Here is a 12,133-nt window from a genome sequence, read left to right on the forward strand (position 1 = left end):
GGTGAGTCATTAACTCTGAATGGTTAAGGTTAGTCATTAACTCTGAATGGTTAAGGTGAGTCATTAACTCTGAATGGTTAAGGTGAGTCATTAACTCTGAATGGTTAAGGTTAGTCATTAACTCTGAATGGTTAAGGTGAGTCATTAACTCTGAATGGTTAAGGTGAGTCATTAACTCTGAATGGTTAAGGTGAGTCATTAACTCTGAATGGTTAAGGTGAGTCATTAACTCTGAATGGTTAAGGTTAGTCATTAACTCTGAATGGTTAAGGTTAGTCATTAACTCTGAATGGTTAAGGTTAGTCATTAACTCTGAATGGTTAAGGTTAGTCATTAACTCTGAATGGTTAAGGTTAGTCATTAACTCTGAATGGTTAAGGTTAGTCATTAACTCTGAATGGTTAAGGTTAGTCATTAACTCTGAATGGTTAAGGTTAGTCATTAACTCTGAATGGTTAAGGTTAGTCATTAACTCTGAATGGTTAAGGTTAGTCATTAACTCTGAATGGTTAAGGTGAGAGTTAAGGTTTTGGCTTAAAACAAAAAAATTAAAACCAACCTGGGTGTAATATATTTCTGGCCACTGGTTAGTTTTGTGGCGCTAGTCTGATTCACAATAAGGAATACTGTAAGCAGGAAGAGGTGTATATTTCTTCGCTCAAGTCACTTCCTCTGGGATTGTGTGCTGTGGCTGAAACAAGACCCTCCCATATGTACAGGGTTCCAAGGAGTGGCAGGCAAATATGTTTTTTGTCCTGCTAAATAATGTTCATTATACCAAGGTCATTCCCTGGCTACCCATCCACATCGCTCTGGCCATACGTTGTTGTTCTCCACAATGAATGTAGTGATTAAAATTCAGAGTGAATCATCAGGCAACCAAGGCCAAGGAATGGAGAGAGAGAGAGAGAGCGAGAGAGAGAGAGACCGAGAGAGAGAGACCAAGAGAGAGAGAGAGACCGAGAGAGAGAGAGAGACAGAGAGAGAGAGAGAGACAGAGTGAGAGAGAAGGAAAGCGAGAGAGAGAGAGAGAGAGAGAGAGAGAGAGAAGGAGAGAGAGAGAGAAGGAAAGAGAGAGAGAGAGAGAGAGAGAGAGAGAGAGAGAGAGACCGAGAGAGATCGAGAGAGAGAGAGAAGGAAAGAAAGAGAGAGAGAGAGACCGAGAGAGATAGACCGAGAGAGAGAGAGAAGGAAAGAAAGAGAGAGAGAGAGACCGAGAGAGAGAGACCGAGAGAGAGAGAGAGAAAGAGAGAGACAGACCGAGAGAGAGAGAGAGAGACCGAGAGAGAAGAGAGAGAGAGAAGGAGAGAGAGAGAGAAGGAAAGAGAGAGAGAGAGAGAGAGAGAGAAGGAAAGAGAGAGAGATGACCTGCAGGGAGTGTCAGACCTCAGCTTTTAATGAAGTACAAAAGCACACACACTCTCTCTCTCACACACACAGTTGAAATATGTAAATTCATTGTAAGACATCTCCAGAGGTTTTTCATTTGTAACTGAATACATGTCACAACACTAAAACCCATAATAAAGTGGTAGTTCCTGTATTGTGATTGTTTAGTGTTTTAATTACTCATCAGGAGTGGCTCAGTAGGCACTGCATCTCAGTGCTATAGGCATCACTACGGACACCGGTTCAGATCCAGGCTGTATAGCACATCCTGCTGTGATTGGGAGTCCCATAAGGCGGTGCACAATTGGCCCAGTGTCGTCCAGGGTAGGCCGTCATTGTAAATAATAGTTTTGTTCTCAACAGACGTGCCCTAGTTAAATAAAAGTGAAATGAAATCACAAAACAACAAAAAAAGTGGGATTGAAGCATGACTCAAAAGCAGCAGAAACATTTTTTTGTTGTTACGTCATACTATTCTGTTTGTTTCTTCTCATTGTTTGTAACTTTCTTTGTAAATAATGTTTCTGCCCCCTTATGACCGAAAAAGAGCTTCTGGACCTCAGAACAGCGATTACTCACCTTGGACTGGACGAAGATTATTTCTGTAATGAATCGGAGGTGAAAGATTTACGGCTCCTCCCAAACCCACGTCATTCGCATATGTAGCGATATGGAGTGAGCCTTTACCATCTGTCCTACTGGCGAACGTGCGATCACTGGAGAATAAACTGGATGGACTCCGTTTAGAGACAACCAACGGGACATTAAAAACTGTCTTATGTTTCACCTTTGTCGTGGCTGAACGAGGACATGGATAACATATAGTTGACTGGGTTTTCCATGAATCGGCATCATCGTCAAGACAGAACAGCAACCTCCGGTAAGACGAGGGGTGGCAGTCTGTCTATTTGACAACAACAGCTGGTGCGCAATCTTTAATATTAAGGATCGGTCAAGGTTTTGCTCACCTGAGGTAGAGTACCTCATGATAAGCTGTAGACCACACTATCTACCAAGATAGTTCTCATCTATATTACTTGTAGCCTTGTTTTTACCACCATAAAGCCATGCTGGTACTAAGACCACACTCAATGAGCAAGCAGCAAACAGGAATATTATCATCCTAGTGGCGAGCGAGATTAATATAGGACAACTTAAATCTGTTTCACCAAATTTCTACCAGCATGTGCAGCCAGAGGGAAAACAACTCTAGACTGCCTTTACTCCAAACACAGAGATGCGTACAAAGCTCTCCCTCGCCCTCCATTTGGCAAATCTGACCATAATTATATCCTCCTGATTCCTGCTTACAAACAACAACTCAAGCAGAGGGAGGGGGGGGGGGGGGGGTAAGGAACTTATCTGTCGGCATTAAATACCATAATTGGTGAAAGAAAATTGTGATAAATAAAAAATTACACCAATTTCATTTTAAGGATCAAAAGAATTGACAGCTGTGCCACAAAGAAAAACAGTTGGGAAGATATTTTTGACCGTGGTTCATGAACTGATACACAAAATGACGCGGATTCAAAACGTACATTTTTTTCAATTTAAATTATTATACAAAATTCTTGCAACAGATAGAGTGTTTATATATATACAGTCGGGACAAAAAAGTATTTAGTCAGCCACCAATTGTGCAAGTTCTCCCACTTAAAAAGATGAGAGAGGCCTGTAATTTTCATCATAGGTACACCTCAACTATGACAGACAAAATGAGAAAAAAAAATTCACATTGTAGGATTTTTTATGAATTTATTTGCAAATTGTGGTCTACCATGGTCCAAACACACCAAGACAGTTGTGAGGAGAGCAACACCTACTTCTCTTTTCAGAAGACTGAAAAGATTTGGCCCCAAAACCCCAAAAAGGTTTGTCAGTTTTTTGAGCTTGTTGTTATTCAAATAAATATGTTTAAGACAACACTGCATTGCAGTTATTTTGGCGGTGTCGTACTCCCGCAGCCGCGGTGGAAGGTTGCCGAGCTACTTCAGTATTTGTGAGACCGTGAGACATCCCAAAAATCGATCTTCTTCTCTCTCTCTCTCTCTCTCTCTCTCTCTCTCTCTCTCTCCTCTGTATATATCTCTCTCTCTCTCTCTCTTTCTCTCTCTCTCTCTCTCTCTCTTTCTCTCTCTCTCTCTCTGTCTCTCTTTCTCTCTCTCTCTCTCTCTCTCTTTCTCTCTCTCTCTCTGTCTCTCTCTCTCTCTCTCCTCTGCATATCTCTCTCTCTCTCTCTCTCTCTCTGTCTCTCTCTCTCTCTCTCTGTCTTACTCTCTCTCTCTCTCTCTCCTCTGCATATCTCTCTGTCTCTCTGTCTCTCTCTGTCTCTCTCTCTCTCTCTCTCTCTCTCTCTCTCCTCTGCATATCTCTCTCTCTCTCTCTCTCTCTTCTGCATATCTCTCTCTCTCTCTCTCTCTCTCTCTCTCTCTCTCTCTCTCTCCTCTGTATATCTCTCTCTCTCTCTCTCTCTCTCTCTCTCTCCTCTGCATCTCTCTCTCTCTCTCTCTCTCTCTCTCTCCTCTGCATATCTCTCTCTCTCTCTCTCTCTCTCTCTCTCTCTCTCTCTCTCTCTGTCTTACTCTCTCTCTCTCTCTCTCCTCTGCATATCTCTCTGTCTCTCTGTCTCTCTCTGTCTCTCTATCTCTCTGTCTCTCTCTCTCTCTCTCTCTCTCTCTCTCTCTCTCTCTCCTCTGCATATCTCTCTCTCTCTCTTCTGCATATCTCTCTCTCTCTCTCTCTCTCTCTCTCTCTCTCTCTCTCTCTCTCTCTCCTCTGCATCTCTCTCTCTCTCTCTCTCTCTCTCTCTCTCTCTCTCTCTCTCTCCCCTCTGCATATCTCTCTCGCCCTCTCTCTGTCTCAATCTCTCGCTCTCTCCCTCCCTCCATCTCCTTCAATTCATCTCCAACTTGTCAGCTTCGTCACTCTCTGTCTCTGGCTACAAATTATAATTCAGCGTAAAAATGCACATGGATGACATGACCTAGACAGAGAGCAGACGGTTCATCGTACACCACACACACGCACAGAGACGAACTTACCATCCGGCATTGCAGGCAAATGCCAGATCGGCAAGTCCATTTTTAGCCTAGTGAGCGTGTCTTGTTTTGTTTTGTTTTTGCACACAATTCTGTAATTATCTAGCTAGTAACTAAGGGGGCAGGAAAATAAATATGCTAGAAATATGTTCTAATTGTTTCTCTTCTCTTTCTCTCCCCCCTTTCTCTCCCCCTTTCTATCTCCCCTTTCTCTCTCCCCTTTCTCTCCCCCTTTCTATCCCCCATTCTATCCCCTCTTTCTCTCCCCCTTTCTATCTCCCCTTTCTATCCCCCCTTTCTCTCCCCCCTTTCCATCCCCCCTTTCTATCCCCCCTTTCTCTCCCCCTGTCTATCCCCCCCTTTCTATCCCCCCTTTCTCTCCCCCCTTTCTATCCTCCCTTTCTATACCCCCTATAAATCCCCCCTTTCTCTCCCCCCTTTCTATCCCCCTTTCTCTCCCCCCTTTCTATCCCCCTTTTCTCTCCTCCCTTTATCTCCTCCCTTTATCTCCTCCCTTTCTATCCTCCCTTTCTATCCCCCTTTCTCTCCCCCTTTATCTCCTCCCTTTATCTCCTCCCTTTCTATCCTCCCTTTCTCTCCCCCTTTCTCTCCCCCTTTCTCTCCTCCCTTTCTATCCTCCCTTTCTCTCCTCCCTTTCTCTCCCCCTTTCTATCCTCCCTCCCTAACTCCTTCTTAAATTATCACTCTTGTTACTTTTTTCTTCATGTTAAAAATCTTCGATTTCTTCCTAAAAAATATGTTTCTGCTCTGTACAGACAAACTGTACACGCTGTACAGACAAACTGTACACGCTGTACAGACAAACTGTACACGCTGTACAGACAAACTGTACACGCTGTACAGACAAACTGTACACGCTGTACACACTATACGCTCTGTACAGACAAACTGTACACACTGTACAGACAAACTGTACACACTGTACACACTGTACACACTGTACGCACTGTACACACTGTACACACTGTACAGACACGCAAACACACACACACACACACACACACACACACACACACATATTTAATTACACGGCTAATTAGCAGATAAGAGAGCGTGATAGAGGGGCTGTATCCCAAAAGGCAGCGTACACCTATGGCCCTGATCTAAAGTAGTGCACTATGTAGGGAATATGGCCCTGATCTAAAGTAGTGCACTATGTAGAGAATAGGGCCCTGATCTAAAGTAGTGTACTATGTAGGGAATAGGGCCCTGGTCTAAAGTAGTGCACTATGTAGGGAATATGGCTCTGGTCTAAAGTAGTGCACTATGTAGAGAATAGGGCCCTGATCTAAAGTAGTGTACTATGTAGGGAATAGGGCCCTGGTCTAAAGTAGTGCACTATCTAGGGAATATGGCTCTGGTCTAAAGTAGTGCACTATGTAGAGAATAGGGCCCTGATCTAAAGTAGTGTACTATGTAGGGAATAGGGCCCTGGTCTAAAGTAGTGCACCATATAGGGAATAGAGCCCTGGTCTAAAGTAGTGCACTATATAGGGAATAGGGCTGAGGTAGTTAGCTGAGTTACGGGCAGAAGATAGTTAGCTGAGTTACGGGCAGAAGGTAGTTAGGCTAGGTCTATTTCACAGTTAGCTTTTGTGGCTAATCAGGCTAGGTCTGTTTCACGCTAGCAGTTAGCAGACAATTTAAAAAGCTCCTAGCATATCAAATTCTCTCTCTCGCTCTCTGATTTCTGATAACAGAAGAGATGATAGACACTACAACACGACCGCTCAGCTAGCTTGCTCTGCTTCACAGCTCATAAGCTCATAAGTCAGTTGTCAGCTAGATAATTGGACAATGACTACATTCCCAAACTACTAGCTGCTTTACGGTTCGCAAACAGTTAACTAAGCTAGATATCAGCTAGCTAATAGGCTAATGATTGCCTCCCCCTTCCACTGTGTAGCAAGCTGTTTCAGTAGCAGTTAGCAGACAATTAACAAAGCTAGATATCAGCTAGCTAATAGGCTAATGATTGCCTCCCCCTTCCACTGTGTAGTAAGCTGTTTCAGTAGCAGTTAGCAGACAATTAACAAAGCTAGATATCAGCTAGCTAATAGGCTAATGATTGACTCCCCCTTCCACTGTGTAGCAAGCTGTTTCAGTAGCAGTTAGCAGACAATTAACAAAGCTAGATATCAGCTAGCTAATAGGCTAATGATTGCCTCCCCCTTCCACTGTGTAGCAAGCTGTTTCAGTAGCAGTTAGCAGACAATTAACAAAGCTAGATATCAGCTAGCTAATAGGCTAATGATTGTCTCCCCCTTCCACTGTGTAGCAAGCTGTTTCAGTAGCAGTTAGCAGACAATTAACAAAGCTAGATATCAGCTAGCTAATAGGCTAATGATTGCCTCCCCCTTCCACTGTGTAGCAAGCTGTTTCAGTAGCAGTTAGCAGACAATTAACAAAGCTAGATATCAGCTAGCTAATAGGCTAATGATTGCCTCCCCCTTCCACTGTGTAGCAAGCTGTTTCAGTAGCAGTTAGCAGACAATTAACAAAGCTAGATATCAGCTAGCTAATAGGCTAATTATTGCCTCCCCCTTCCACTGTGTAGCAAGCTGTTTCAGTAGCAGTTAGCAGACAATTAACAAAGCTAGATATCAGCTAGCTAATAGGCTAATGATTGTCTCCCCCTTCCACTGTGTAGCAAGCTGTTTCAGTAGCAGTTAGCAGACAATTAACAAAGCTAGATATCAGCTAGCTAATAGGCTAATGATTGCCTCCCCCTTCCACTGTGTAGCAAGCTGTTTCAGTAGCAGTTAGCAGACAATTAACAAAGCTAGATATCAGCTAGCTAATAGGCTAATGATTGCCTCCCCCTTCCACTGTGTAGCAAGCTGTTTCAGTAGCAGTTAGCAGACAATTAACAAAGCTAGATATCAGCTAGCTAATAGGCTAATGATTGCCTCCCCCTTCCACTGTGTAGCAAGCTGTTTCAGTAGCAGTTAGCAGACAATTAACAAAGCTAGATATCAGCTAGCTAATAGGCTAATGATTGCCTCCCCCTTCCACTGTGTAGCAAGCTGTTTCAGTAGCAGTTAGCAGACAATTAACAAAGCTAGATATCAGCTAGCTAATAGGCTAATGATTGCCTCCCCCTTCCACTGTGTAGCAAGTTGTTTCAGTAGCAGTTAGCAGACAATTAACAAAGCTAGATATAAGCTAGCTAAAAGGCTAATGATTGCCTCCTCCTTCCACTGTGTAGCAAGCTGTTTCAGTAGCAGTTAGCAGACAATTAACAAAGCTAGATATCAGCTAGCTAATAGGCTAATGATTGACTCCCCCTTCCACTGTGTAGCAAGCTGTTTCAGTAGCAGTTAGCAGACAATTAACAAAGCTAGATATCAGCTAGCTAATAGGCTAATGATTGCCTCCCCCTTCCACTGTGTAGCAAGCTGTTTCAGTAGCAGTTAGCAGACAATTAACAAAGCTAGATATCAGCTAGCTAATAGGCTAATGATTGCCTCCCCCTTCCACTGTGTAGCAAGCTGTTTCAGTAGCAGTTAGCAGACAATTAACAAAGCTAGATATCAGCTAGCTAATAGGCTAATGATTGACTCCCCCTTCCACTGTGTAGCAAGCTGTTTCAGTAGCAGTTAGCAGACAATTAACAAAGCTAGATATCAGCTAGCTAATAGGCTAATGATTGCCTCCCCCTTCCACTGTGTAGCAAGCTGTTTCAGTAGCAGTTAGCAGACAATTAACAAAGCTAGATATCAGCTAGCTAATAGGCTAATGATTGCCTCCCCCTTCCACTGTGTAGCAAGCTGTTTCAGTAGCAGTTAGCAGACAATTAACAAAGCTAGATATAAGCTAGCTAAAAGGCTAATGATTGCCTCCTCCTTCCACTGTGTAGCAAGCTAAAACATTAGCTATGTTTCAGTAGCAGTCAGCAGACATTTGGCTAAGCTACTAAGCTAAAGGTTATGTTCAGGGTCTGGTCAAGATCAAGCTGGCTCTGCCTCACAGTTAGAGTTTCCCCCATGACCGACAGGTCTATGTCTGTTTCAAGCTAGGATTTCCCCCCTGCAGCTATCAGACAGTTAGCTAAAATATAACCGAATGGACTTGGACTGTGATTACAGTTTGTAAGTGGCAACAGATCAACAAATTTAATAATTGTGATGGCTACGAGGGAGATTGGATGGAGTGGGGAGAGATAGAGAGAGAGAGAGAGAGAGAGAGAGAGCGAGAGCTAGAGAGAGACAGAGAGAGTGAGAGAGCGAGAGAGAGAGAGAGAAAGAGAGAGAGAGAGAGAGAGAGAGAGAGAGAGATAGCTAGAGAGAGACAGAGAGAGAGAGCTAGAGAGAGACAGAGAGAGAGAGAGAGAGAGAGAGAGAGAGATAGCTAGAGAGAGACAGAGAGAGAGAGCTAGAGAGAGACAGAGAGAGAGAGAGAGCTAGAGAGAGACAGAGAGAAAGAGAGATAGAGAGAGACAGAGAGAGAGAGAGAGAGAGAGAGAGAGAGAGAGAGAGAGCGAGAGCTAGAGAGAGACAGAGAGAGAGAGAGAGAGAGAGAGAGAGAGAGAGAGAGAGAGACAGAGAGAGAGAGAGAGACAGAGAGAGAGACAGAGAGAGAGAGAGAGAGAGCTAGAAAGATAATTACTTGACATTACTTGACACATTGGAAAGAATTAACAAAAAAACAGAGCAAACTAGAATGCTATTTGGCCCTAAACAGAGAGTACACAGCGGCAGAATACCTGACCACTGTGACTGACCCAAAATTAAGGAAAGCTTTGACTATGTACAGACTCAGTGAGCATAGCCTTGCTATTGAGAAAGGCCGCCGTAGGCAGACATGGCTCTCAAGAGAAGACAGGCTATGTGCTCACTGCCCACAAAATGAGGTGGAAACTGAGCTGCACTTCCTAACCTCCTGCCCAATGTATGACCATATTAGAGAGACATATTTCCCTCAGATTACACAGATCCACAAAGAATTCGAAAACAAATCCAAATTTGAAAAACTCCCATATCTACTGGGTGAAATTCCACAGTGTGCCATCACAGCAGCAAGATTTGTGACCTGTTGCCACGAGAAAAGGGCAACCAGTGAAGAACACACACCATTGTAAATACAACCCATATTTATGCTTATTTATTTTATCTTGTGTCCTTTAACCATTTGTACATTGTTAAAACACTGTATATATATATATATATAATATGACATTTGTAATGTCTTTACTGTTTTGAAACCTCTGTATGTGTAATGTTTACTGTTAATTTTTGTTGTTTTTCACTTTATATTTTCACTTTGTATGTTGTCTACCTCACTTGCTTTGGCAATGTTAACACATGTTTCCCATGCCAATAAAGCCCTTGAATTGAATTGAATTGAATTGAGAGAGAGAGGGGGGGGGGGGAGAGGGGAGAGAGAGAGAGAGAGAGGGAGAGAGAGAGAGAGAGAGAGAGAGAGGGAGGGAGGGAGGGAGGGAGGGAGGGAGGGAGGGACAAAAGGGAGAGGTGGAGGGAGAGGAGGGAGAGAGAGTGTGGAAGAGAAAGAAGGAGAAGGAGGGGGAGGGAGGGGTACAATATCTTGGAGGCTAGGATGGAAAAGCTTGAGAAACAGGGAGAAAGAGAGAGAGCGCATCCTATAGTCTTCTAATGAACTGAAACATTAAAAGATTCCTGCCAGCTTTCTTCAAAGACTTGTTGTGAACACACACACACACACACACACACACACACACACACACACACACACACACACACACACACACACACACACACACACACACACACACACACACACACAGACAAAGCTGTCAGACATAACTATACATCATGCTAGAGCTTCACAACTCGTATCAGGGTCTCTGTCTGAAGGATAATTGGGTTGTTGGGAATAGTTGTTGTCAACGTTCTGCCGGGAGTGTCAATCCCCCCCCAATAAATGTACCTCCTCTTTTGTTCAAACAGTTTATTTGCATTGGAGGAAAACAAATATATCAGTATTGTATGTACTTTGTGTCAGTGGCGTTATCTCTGCTGCTAACGTAACATAGGAATTAAAGGTCATGCTAATTTATCCTCTGTCTGAAATAAAATCATTGTGATGTCATGGACGATTACTACATGTTATCGGTGTTTTCTATCCCAAATGGCACACTATTCCCTATATGAGTACACTACTTTTGACCAGAATCATATGGGGCCCTGGTCAACAGTAGTGCACTATGTAAGGGAATAGTGTGCCATTTGGAATTCACTCCTCTGTCTTGTTCTTAGAAGTTTCACCACTAGCTAAAACAACAGTGCGGCATGACATCAGATTAGTCACAGAGTCAACTGGATTAGAAGTGGAATGGCTGATGGGTTGGTACAGTCAGTCAGCGTTCCACGCACGCACGCACGCACGCACGCACGCGCACACACACACACACACACACACACACACACACACACACACACACACACACACACACACACAACCACACACACACACACACACACACACACACACACACACACACACACACACACACACACTAAAAGGACATGGTGAGGATATCAGATCTGTAACTGAACTGTCACAGTGTCTTTCGCCTGCTTCATCCAACCCTTACAAACATCTAGAACATCTACCACTGTCAACACAGCCACAAAGCCCAAAACCTTGACAAACTACACTAAACTCAAGCTAGTCTTTAATACACAAAGTGTGAAAAGCTGGGAGAACATTGGATAGCTAGGGAGAAGTCTATAGTGAGAGGGAACATTGGATCGCTAGGGAGAAGTCTATATTGAGAGGGAACATTCGATCGCTAGGGAGAAGTCTATATTGAGAGGGAACATTGGATCGCTAGGGAGAAGTCTATATTGAGAGGGAACATTGGATCGCTAGGGAGAAGTCTATATTGAGAGGGAACATTGGATAGCTAGGGAGAAGTCTATAGTGAGAGGGAACATTGGATCGCTAGGGAGAAGTCTATATTGAGAGGAAACATTGGATAGCTAGGGAGAAGTCTATAGTGAGAGGGAACATTGGATCGCTAGGGAGAAGTCTATATTGAGAGGGAACATTGGATAGCTAGGGAGAAGTCTATAGTGAGAGGGAACATTGGATCGCTAGGGAGAAGTCTATAGTGAGAGGGAACATTGGATCGTTAGGGAGAAGTCTATAGTGAGAGGGAACATTGGATCGCTAGGGAGAAGTCTATAGTGAGAGGGAACATTGGATCGCTAGGGAGAAGTCTATAGTGAGAGGGAACATTGAATCGCTAGGGAGAAGTCTATATTGAGAGGGAACATTGGATCGCTAGGGAGAAGTCTATATTGAGAGGAAACATTGGATAGCTAGGGAGAAGTCTATATTGAGAGGGAACATTGGATCGCTAGGGAGAAGTCTATATTGAGAGGAAACATTGGATAGCTAGGGAGAAGTCTATAGTGAGAGGGAACATTGGATCGCTAGGGAGAAGTCTATATTGAGAGGAAACATTGGATAGCTAGGGAGAAGTCTCTAGTGAGAGGGAACATTGGATCGCTAGGGAGAAGTCTATATTGAGAGGGAACATTGGATAGCTAGGGAGAAGTCTATAGTGAGAGGGAACATTGGATCGCTAGGGAGAAGTCTATATTGAGAGGGAACATTGGATAGCTAGGGAGAAGTCTATATTGAGAGGGAACATTGGATAGCTAGGGAGAAGTCTATATTGAGAGGGAACATTGGAT

The sequence above is a fragment of the Oncorhynchus clarkii genome, chromosome 21, assembly GCF_045791955.1.
Source record: "Oncorhynchus clarkii lewisi isolate Uvic-CL-2024 chromosome 21, UVic_Ocla_1.0, whole genome shotgun sequence".
NCBI lineage: Eukaryota > Metazoa > Chordata > Actinopteri > Salmoniformes > Salmonidae > Oncorhynchus > Oncorhynchus clarkii.